The following is a 10,799-nucleotide window of genomic DNA, read 5'->3' on the forward strand; positions in this document are numbered from 1 at the left end:
GAAACAGGTACTGTGAAACAAGGTTCTGCTATTCACTGCATATGTAACGTACAAAGAGATGTAACAAAGCATCAACAAAGGGGAGACTTTGGAGGGACTGCTGCAACCTGCAAGGTGAGGACAGACGTAAACATCAGTCGGTATAAGAAGGTGATGAATGAGGAAGAAAATAACTCGGCTGTCCTTAAAAAAACTGTCTGTGTTTCTTAATCTTTCACTTCTTCTCAGTTTTGACCAAGAAGTAACTTAGTAGCATGAAGCCTTTTGTTGCTCCAGAGGAAGCTACATTTAATCTGATAAACTTCACCCGACTTCCTCTGTTGCTGCTGCAATAATTATTACAGCCGGTAGAGGTCACCACGTCACATGAAACATAAACAATGGTTGTAATAAGCTGTTTTCTAATGAAGCCCTGAGGGGCGAGTGAAGTTTTTTTTTCTTTTGTCTGATCCAAGTCTGATCTAACTTGTTTGCTCTCCTGTGTTTATGATTTGAGAACTGGTGGAAAATAAAGATTTGCCATGATGATCTTTCTAAGTCCCTTAGTTTTGTTTTTTTCAGGAGAATTTTTTTGTTTTTCCATTTGTGAAACCAAATGATTTTTTTTTAGGAGACTGTGAAACCAAGTGAAACAAAAGATTTTATTTTTCAGGATTTTTTTTTTCATTCGTGAACCAAACGATTGATAATGAAAAAACAAAGAAAATAAAAATTCACTCAATTTCATGCATGAAAACATTTTTTCTCCTGAAAACCAGATTTCAGTCTGTTTCACATAAAAAAAAAATCCTGGAAAAATGAATTTCTTCTCAAAAAAACATTTCTCTTGAAGAAGAAATTTTTTACTGAAAAATATTCCTGTGTTAAACAGTGAATTTTTTCAGAAGATAAAAAAAATTTCATCCATAAAACTGTTTTTTTTTTTTTCCCATGTGTAAAACCGACTAAAATTATGTTGAATGGTGAACTCGGCTTGCATCTTGATTAGGACTCACAGTGAGGATACGGAGTGTAACAATTCTGTGAGAGCGGTCACTGACTTTATTCACAGGCTTTCATAAATCATACAATCCATATTAGCAGGTGGTGAGGACGATCCAGATGAGCTGACTGGAGAAGGCTGAGTGTGCTGCGGAGACTGCACTGTCTACAGCGCGCCCTGTGTGCTGTCTCCAGTGCGTGGTGTGCACCTGACAGCTCAGTCGTGTCCACTGCAGCGATTTCAAACACAAACTCAGTTTCATGCATGAAATCATTTTTTTCTCCTGAAAACAAAATTTTTGTTGGTTTCACACATGAAAAAATTACAATTTTCCTGAAAAAAATAATTCATTCAGTTTCATGGATGAAACTTTTCACCCTTTTCTTCTGAAAAAGAATCACAATTTCACACATGAAAACAAATATTTTGCCTGAAAAAAAGAATACAGTTGATTTCACATATGAAAAAGAAAATCCTGAAAAAAAATTCTCCTGATAAAAGGCTCACGAGAAAGTATCTTGTGCTCATGAGAAACTTTTAAGTCCCTGAAAAGAAAAAAGAAAAAATTCAGTCGGTTTCACACATGAATAATTCTCCTGACTTTTTTTTCCATGTTCTCACAGATGAAAAAAAAAAAAAAAACCTTTAAAGATTATCGTGGCAAACCTTTTTTTTCACCAAAGCAAATTTTTGCCCCTAAGGGCTTCCATAGTTTTCACAAACTACCTATATGGTCGTTATTCTGGTGAAGCATTTCTCCTGGGAAAAAATTTCTCCTGGAAAAAAAAATTCTCCTGAAAAAAAATTCCTTGAAAAAAGAATTCTCCTGAAAAATTTTTCTCCTGAAAAAAAAAACTCCTAAAAAAAGAAAGTCATGAAAAAGAAATTCTCCTGAAAAAAGAAATTTCTCCCGGAAAAAAAAATTCTCCTGAAAAAAAAATCTCCTAAAAAAAGAAGGTCGCGAAAAAGAAATTCTCCTCCAAAAAAAAAATCTCCTGAAAAAAATTCTCCTCAAAAAAAATCTCCTAAAAAAAGAAAGTCATGAAAAAGAAATTCTCCTCAAAAAAGAAATTTCTCCCGGAAAAAAAAATTCCTGGAAAAAAAATTCTCCTGAAAAAATTTTCTCCTGAAAAAAAAATCTCCTAAAAAAAGAAAGTCGCGAAAAAGAAATTCTCCTCAAAAAGAAATTCTCCTGAAAAAAAATCTCCTAAGAAATGAAAGTCGTGAAAAAGAAATTCTCCTGGAAAAAAATTTCTCCTGAAAAATGAAAGTTGTGAAAAAGAAATTCTCCTCAAAAAAAAAAATCTCCTGAAAAAAGAAAGTCGCGAAAAAGAAATTCTCCTCAAAAAGAAATTCTCCTGAAAAAAAATCTCCTAAGAAATGAAAGTCGTGAAAAAGAAATTCTCCTGGAAAAAAATTTCTCCTGAAAAATGAAAGTTGTGAAAAAGAAATTCTCCTCAAAAAAAAAAATCTCCTCAAAAAAATTCTCCTCAAAAAAAATCTCCTAAAAAAAGAAGTCATGAAAAAGAAATTCTCCTCAAAAAAGAAATTTCTCCCAGAAAAAACAATTCCTGGAAAAAAAATTCTCCTGAAAAAAAAATCTCCTAAGAAAAGAAAGTCGCGAAAAAGAAATTCTCCTAAAAAAAAAATCTCCTGAAAAAAATCTCCTGAAAAAAAATCTCCTAAGAAATGAAAGTCGTGATGAAAGAAATTCTCCTGAAAAAAGAAATTTCTCCCGGAAAAAAAAATTCTCCTGAAAAAAAAATCTCCTAAAAAAAGAAGGTCGCGAAAAAGAAATTCTCCTCCAAAAAAAAAATCTCCTAAAAAAAGAAAGTCATGAAAAAGAAATTCTCCTCAAAAAAGAAATTTCTCCTGGAAAAAAAAATTCTCCTGAAAAAAAATTCCTTGAAAAAAGAATTCTCCTGAAAAATTTTTCTCCTGAAAAAAAAAACTCCTAAAAAAAGAAAGTCATGAAAAAGAAATTCTCCTGAAAAAAGAAATTTCTCCCGGAAAAAAAAATTCTCCTGAAAAAAAAATCTCCTAAAAAAAGAAGGTCGCGAAAAAGAAATTCTCCTCCAAAAAAAAAATCTCCTGAAAAAAATTCTCCTCAAAAAAAATCTCCTAAAAAAAGAAAGTCATGAAAAAGAAATTCTCCTCAAAAAAGAAATTTCTCCCGGAAAAAAAAATTCCTGGAAAAAAAATTCTCCTGAAAAAATTTTCTCCTGAAAAAAAAATCTCCTAAAAAAAGAAAGTCGCGAAAAAGAAATTCTCCTCAAAAAGAAATTCTCCTGAAAAAAAATCTCCTAAGAAATGAAAGTCGTGAAAAAGAAATTCTCCTGGAAAAAAATTTCTCCTGAAAAATGAAAGTTGTGAAAAAGAAATTCTCCTCAAAAAAAAAAATCTCCTGAAAAAAGAAAGTCGCGAAAAAGAAATTCTCCTCAAAAAGAAATTCTCCTGAAAAAAAATCTCCTAAGAAATGAAAGTCGTGAAAAAGAAATTCTCCTGGAAAAAAATTTCTCCTGAAAAATGAAAGTTGTGAAAAAGAAATTCTCCTCAAAAAAAAAAATCTCCTCAAAAAAATTCTCCTCAAAAAAAATCTCCTAAAAAAAGAAGTCATGAAAAAGAAATTCTCCTCAAAAAAGAAATTTCTCCCAGAAAAAACAATTCCTGGAAAAAAAATTCTCCTGAAAAAAAAATCTCCTAAGAAAAGAAAGTCGCGAAAAAGAAATTCTCCTAAAAAAAAAATCTCCTGAAAAAAATCTCCTGAAAAAAAATCTCCTAAGAAATGAAAGTCGTGATGAAAGAAATTCTCCTGAAAAAAGAAATTTCTCCCGGAAAAAAAAATTCTCCTGAAAAAAAAATCTCCTAAAAAAAGAAGGTCGCGAAAAAGAAATTCTCCTCCAAAAAAAAAATCTCCTAAAAAAAGAAAGTCATGAAAAAGAAATTCTCCTCAAAAAAGAAATTTCTCCCGGAAAAAAAAATTCCTGGAAAAAAAATTCTCCTGAAAAAATTTTCTCCTGAAAAAAAAATCTCCTAAAAAAAGAAAGTCGCGAAAAAGAAATTCTCCTCAAAAAGAAATTCTCCTGAAAAAAAATCTCCTAAGAAATGAAAGTCGTGAAAAAGAAATTCTCCTGGAAAAAAATTTCTCCTGAAAAATGAAAGTTGTGAAAAAGAAATTCTCCTCAAAAAAAAAAATCTCCTGAAAAAAATTCTCCTCAAAAAAAATCTCCTAAAAAAAGAAGTCATGAAAAAGAAATTCTCCTCAAAAAAGAAATTTCTCCCGGAAAAAAAAATTCCTGGAAAAAAAATTCTCCTGAAAAAAAAATCTCCTAAGAAAAGAAAGTCGCGAAAAAGAAATTCTCCTCAAAAAAAAATCTCCTGAAAAAAATCTCCTGAAAAAAAATCTCCTAAGAAATGAAAGTCGTGATAAAAGAAATTCTCCTGGAAAAAAATTTCTCCTGAAAAATGAAAGTTGTGAAAAAGAAATTCTCCTGAAAAAAAAATTCTCCTGGGAAAAAATTTCTCCTGAAAAAATTTTTCTCCTGAAAATAAAATCTCCTAAAAAAAAAAAGAAAGTCATGAAAACGAAATTCTCCTAAAAAAAAAATTCTCCTGGAAAAAAAAATGTTCTCCTGAAAAATTTTTCTCCTGGAAAAAAAAATCTCTTAAAAAAAGAAAGTCATGAAAAAGAAATTCTCCTAAAAAAATGTTCTCCTGAAAATAAGTTCTCCTAAAAAAAAGAAAGTTATGAAAAAGAAATTCTCCTAAAAAAAATTCTCCTGAAAAAAAAAAATTCTCCTGGGAAAAAAAAATTTTCTCCTGAAAAAAATTCCGTGAAAAAAAAATCTCCTGAAAAAATTTTCTCCTGGGGAAAAAAAATCTCCTAAAAAAAGAAAGTCATGAAAAAGAAATTCTCCTGGAAAAAAATTTCTCCTGAAAAAAATTCCCTGAAAAAATTCTCCTGAAAAAAAATTTGCTCCTGAAAATAAAATCTCCTGAAAAAAGAAAGTCATGAAAAAGAAATTTTCCTAAAAAAATTTCTCCTGGGAAAAAATTTCTCCTGAAAAATTTTTTCTCCTGAAAATAAAATCTCCTAAAAAAAGAAAGTTATGAAAAAGAAATTCCCCTGGAAAAAATTTTCCCCTGGGAAAAATTTTTCTCCTGAAAAAAAATTCATGAAAAAATTCTCCCGGAAAAGTTTTCACCTGAAAAAAATATCCTAAAAGAAGAAAGTCATGAAAAAGAAATTCTCCTTAAAAAAATTCTCCTGAAAAATAATTTTCTCCTGAAAATAAAATCTCCTGAAAAAAGAAAGTCATGAGAAAGAAATTTTCCTTAAAAAAAATTCTGGGAAAAAATTTCTCCTGAAGATTTTTTCCTCCTGAAAATAAAATCTCCTTAATTTCCCCCTGGGAAAAATTTTTCTCCTGAAAAGAAAATTCATGAAAAAATTCTCCCGGAAAAGTTTTCTCCTGAAAAAAATATCCTAAAAGAAGAAAGTCATGAAAAAGAAATTCTCCTTAAAAAAAATTCTCCTGAAAAAAATTTCCTGAAAAAATTCTCCTGAAAATATTTTCTCCTGAAATTTTCTCCTGAAAATATTTTGTCCTGAAAAAAAATCTCATAAAAGAGGAAAGTCGTGAAAAAGAAATTCTCCTAAAAAAAATTTCTCCTGGGAAAAAAATTTCTCCTTATAAAAATTTCTCCTGAAAAAAATATACACCTGAAAAAGCGAATTCAGTCAGTTTCACATATGAAAAAGAAAATCCTGAATAAAAAATTTTGCCTAAAAATTTTTCTTTTGTCGGTTTCACATATGAAAGAGAAAAACCTAAAAAAAAATGTCTCCTGACAAAAACTTTCTCCCAAAAAAAAGAAAAATCACTGTTTCATTCATGAAAACACCCTTTTCTCCTGAAAACAAAATTTTAGTCAGTTTCACACATGAAAAAAAAACAATCCCCCCACCCCCAAAAAAATTCACTTGAAGAATTTTCCCCAAAACCCCCCCAAATTAATTCAGTATTGTTTTTTTTCCACACATGAAAAAAATATTTCGCCTGAAAGACAATTACCCTGACCTTTTTTCATGTTTAAATCTTTAAAAACCTTCATAGATTATTGTGGCAAACCCGTTTTTTCACCAAAACAATTGTTTGCCCCTCAGGGCTTCTGTAGTTTTCACAAACGAGTCTCTTGACCAGCAAACATGAATTTAAACAACATAAGTCTGAAATTCTACAAAAAAACACAGGGGCCATTCATGGTGCTGCTTTCAGTTGATTATGTAACCGAAAGACAGCATTTTTCCAAAGCACAAAGCTGTTTTAGGAACTAAGGGATGGCATGTTGGTGACGTTGTGTGTTGATTCATATTCTCCTGCTGGTTTCAAGGAGGCTGTTTGTTTGATTGTGCAAAAAAAAATTCAGAGAAATTATTTTTTCAGGATTTTCTGTTTCATATGTGAAACCGACTGAATTTTTTGAAAAAAAATTTAAATAAGAAAAAGTGATTTTTTTTTCATGTGAAACCAACAAAAATTTGGTTTTCAGGAGAAAAAAATGTTTTCATTTGTAAAACCGAGGAAATTTTATTTTTAGGAGAAAAAACAACTGTCATCCATGAAGCTGAGTGAATTTTTTCTTTTTTTCAGGAGAATTTTTTTCTTCAGGATTTTCTTTTTCACATGTGAAACCGACTGATTTTTTTTTCTGGCAAAATATTTGTTTTCATGTGTGAAAATAGTGAGTCTTTTTCAGAAGAAAAAAATTTTCATCCATGAAACTGAATGAATGTTTTTTTCAGGAAAATTAAATTTCTTTGGGTGGGGGGATTTTTGTCATGTGTGAAACCGCCCAAAAATTAGTTTTCAGGAGAAAAAAATGTTTTCATGCGTGAAACCAAGGGCGCGCTGGAGACAGTGCAGTCTCTGCACACACACTCAGCCTTCTCCAGTCAGCTCATCTGGATTATCCTCACCACCTGGGCCCAAGCAGGAAACCTGCAAGGTCCCTATTGTTTTTCGTTTGATCAATATTTTTCTTTGTCCCAAATGATCACATTTTTAGGGGTGGTATAGACTGGCCACTGTAACTCACACACCAAAAAATACCAGCAGGTGGCACTATTATCAAGACAAAAGCGTTTTTTGCCAATAACTCCCACATAATATATCGCACAGTTTTAAACCTTATATCTACGTGTTCCCTGAATTCAGCTAAATTGTGTGATGTAGGCCACGCCCACTTTGCGCAAAATTTCCATTTGCAGAAGTCACGAAAAATTTAAAACGTACTTTTTGGAACTCCTCTCAGCCAATTTCATCAATTTGCACAAGACTTTGCACACAGCATCTGTGGACCCTCCTGACAAAAAGTTATTAAAATAATTTTGATAGTCCAAAAAACGCCCAAAATATAGAACTTCAATTTTGTGCACATTGTGGTCAAACAGACAGTATTGTGTATCTTGACGAAATACAGTCCGATTAACACAAAACTTTTGCTAATTGTGTTCCACGGCCCCATGACGGTTTGTGCAAAATTCGGTGCAAATCGGCCAATAGGTGGCGCTTTTATTGCTAAATGAGGAAATAACAGCTTGACTGCCTTCACTTTTGATTCCTCAACTGAAGTTGTTGCATGAAAAAGCCCCGACAGCAGCATGGCCGGACAGCCGCATGCCCCGACGTGTATTCTCACGCTGGTTTCTAGGAAGCTGTTTGTTTGATTGCGGAAGGAAAAAAATCTAGGTGAAATTTTTTTTCAGGAAAATTGAAATTTTTTGGGGTGGGGGGATTTTTTTTCATGTGAGAAACCGACAAAAAATTTAGTTTTCAGGAGAAATAAATGTTTTCATGCATGAAACTGAGTTTGTGTTTGAAATCGCTGCAGTGGACACGACTGAGCTGTCAGGCACACACTGCACAGTGCACACTGGAGACAGCACGCAGGGCGCGCTGGAGACAGCGCACAGGGCGCGCTTTTCGGGATACTTTTTTTTCAGGATTTTCTTTTTCATATGTGAAACCGACTGAATTCTTTTTTCAGGTGATTTTTTTCAAAAAGGTAAAAAATTTCCTCCATGAAACTGAATGTTTGTTTGATTGCGGAAAGGTGAGTGGATGACGTTCTGAATGCTTCATGACTACAAATATCCTTACATACATTTTACAAGATATTTATAAAAGTTAAAATCTAAATCTCAAAGTTTATCCCTTTTTTCTTCATTTTAGCAAATACTGTCCGAGTTTTGTGCTCAGCACGCAAGCTATGTCAGCATGTGGTTTAAAGCTATCTTATTGAGGAGTTCTGCATTAAATTTTTTAAAATTACTGTTGAGTTTTGTACTTACATTATCCCAAATGTTTCCAGCAATGTTCAAACCAGAGAAATCCACAAGTTTACTCAAGCTAACGGTGCATTTCATCGGTTTCATCCATCTCAGTCTGGATAGGGAAGTTAGCCAACAAGACTTTAACTTCACAGGAACAAAACTTTAAAGCCTGAGTCACATCAGAACAGTGATGATTGTTTAAAGGTGTGTTCATCACCAGCAAAGTGAGTTTGAGCCGAGGAAAATTTGTTTATTCAAGTTACTCACGCAGTGTTTATTGGACCATAAAATACATACTTTTGTGTAAACTAGCCATCAGCTAACGTTAGCGAGCAAACAGCACACACCGAGGATGTGTGTGTTTTATGTTCATGCCAACCTCTAACTAAACTCAGACCTCATCCGCGACTGGTTCCCTCTCTTCTTTTTCCCTCTCCTCTGTGTAACGTTCATGAAGTAAAGTACATTTCCCTCCAGCTCCAGTCAACATTACAGTACGTAAACAACTGAAAATGGAGGTCACCTCTGTAGATCATTGCTACAGTCAGGTTGATAAACAGGAGTGAAGATGAATCCACTTTTTAATCCTTTAAAGTTTAAAAGTAATCTCTGAGCTCTCCTCCAGTCGGTAAACGGCTCTGGATCAGAAGAGAATCTGAATTGACTCCAGGTGTTTATTCCTCCAGAAAGGTCTGGCTCTAATCCAGACTCTCTAGCCGACACAAAAATGTCAGGGGAGCATTTTTTTTCATGTGATGAAACCAAGTGAATTTTTCTTTTTCTCCATTTGTGAAACCAAATGATTTGTGTTTTCAGGAGAACATGACACCAAGTGAAACGAAGTTTTTTTTTCATTCTAGATACCAAATTTTTTTTATTTCAGTACAATTATTTTTTTCCATATCGTGAAACCAAATGATTTTTTTTCAGGTGAAAAGGTTTTTGGTTTTTTTCAGGAGAATTTTTTTTTCATCCGTGAAAAATTCTCCTGAAAAAGAATTATTTGTCCTGATTTTTTTTTTTTCCTAAAATAAATATTCACTCAGTTTCAGGCGTGAAAACATTTTTTCTCCTGAAAAAAAAATTTCAGTCGGTTTCAAAATGAAAAAAAAAAAAATTCAGTCCGTTTCACATGTGAAAAAGTTTCAAATGTGTAAAGTTCATGAAGTAAAGTACATTTCCCTCCAGCTCCAGTCAGCAGTCAACATTACAGTATGTAAACAACTGAACAAATGGAGGTCACCTCTGTAGATCATTGCTACAGTCAGGTTGATAAACAGGACTGAAGATAAATCCACTTTTTGATCCCTTAAAGTTTAAAAGTAATCTCTGAAAAAAATGTACTTAGTTACATTCAATCACTGATAAAATAAAACGACACAAACACAGGTTTTGTTACAATAGTTCCTATTATTGCACACTCAGCTGACAAAGACATTGAAACCAGGATGATTTTTTACAGAAACTCAAACGGAGAAAAAAAACAATGATTACATAAAAATAAGCTCTTGTGCCACAGATACAGTGAACCCACATGGAGTAAAAAAACATTTAAAAAATGCATATACATTGACAAACAATATATATATCAAAAGGGAAATGGATGGAGAACATGAAGAGGAGAAAGTCAAATGCATTAAAAAAAATCTTGTCGAGTACGTAGACGTTTGCACATTTTTCACATTCCCTTATTTGTTGGATTAAAAGCACAGATTCCAGATCTGTAGGAGAAAGCATCATCTTTATTGTAGCACCTCCAGCTGAGGTCGATGTTCAAAGCGATCAGGAGCATTTTGGTGATGAATTCGTTGGGTTGATTTTGAGTCACAGCGCAATAAGAAGCATCAACAGCTCGACAAACGACGGCAGCACATGATAAGATGTTTTCATAACAGAAATGTGTAAACAGCAAGGAAGTCATCATTAACAGAATCACTTCAGTTCCAATGACCTTTATTTAATATCACAGTCCTTTCATAGCTTTAAAGTATACAATAAGTTAAATTCATATGGCTTCATATAGTATCTATATTATATATCCTATGATTAATAACCAAAGCACACACACACACACCACACATTCATAATAATCTCCTCCTCAGCTGTGTGTGTGTGCCGCTCTTTAAATCTCCCCGCTCCCTTTTTCAAAAAAACCTTTTTTTCTCAGCTAAAACATTTTGTACAAGAATCTACACGGGTAATCAACCAGAAAAAAATGGGTCAAAACAAACTGAAAGTGGACAAATGTTCTGATCATAATTCAAAGCGAAGAAGTTTAAATTATCAACACAACTGGGTAAGAAACCACAAATATTCTCATGTGTTTTATGAGTTTGTATGTGCCATATTGTCCCAAAATTAAAGGCACCCCGTGGAGTTTATGACCACTAGTAGCACTATAGAGCAATGTTTTTGTAAAGGTGGGTCCCTGTTTTGCTGTATCCTGCGCAGGAAAATAACGACGTACAAGGAGACAAGTAC

The sequence above is a fragment of the Pagrus pagrus genome, assembly GCF_965226575.1.
Source record: "Pagrus pagrus genome assembly, chromosome: 19".
Taxonomy (NCBI): domain Eukaryota; kingdom Metazoa; phylum Chordata; class Actinopteri; order Spariformes; family Sparidae; genus Pagrus; species Pagrus pagrus.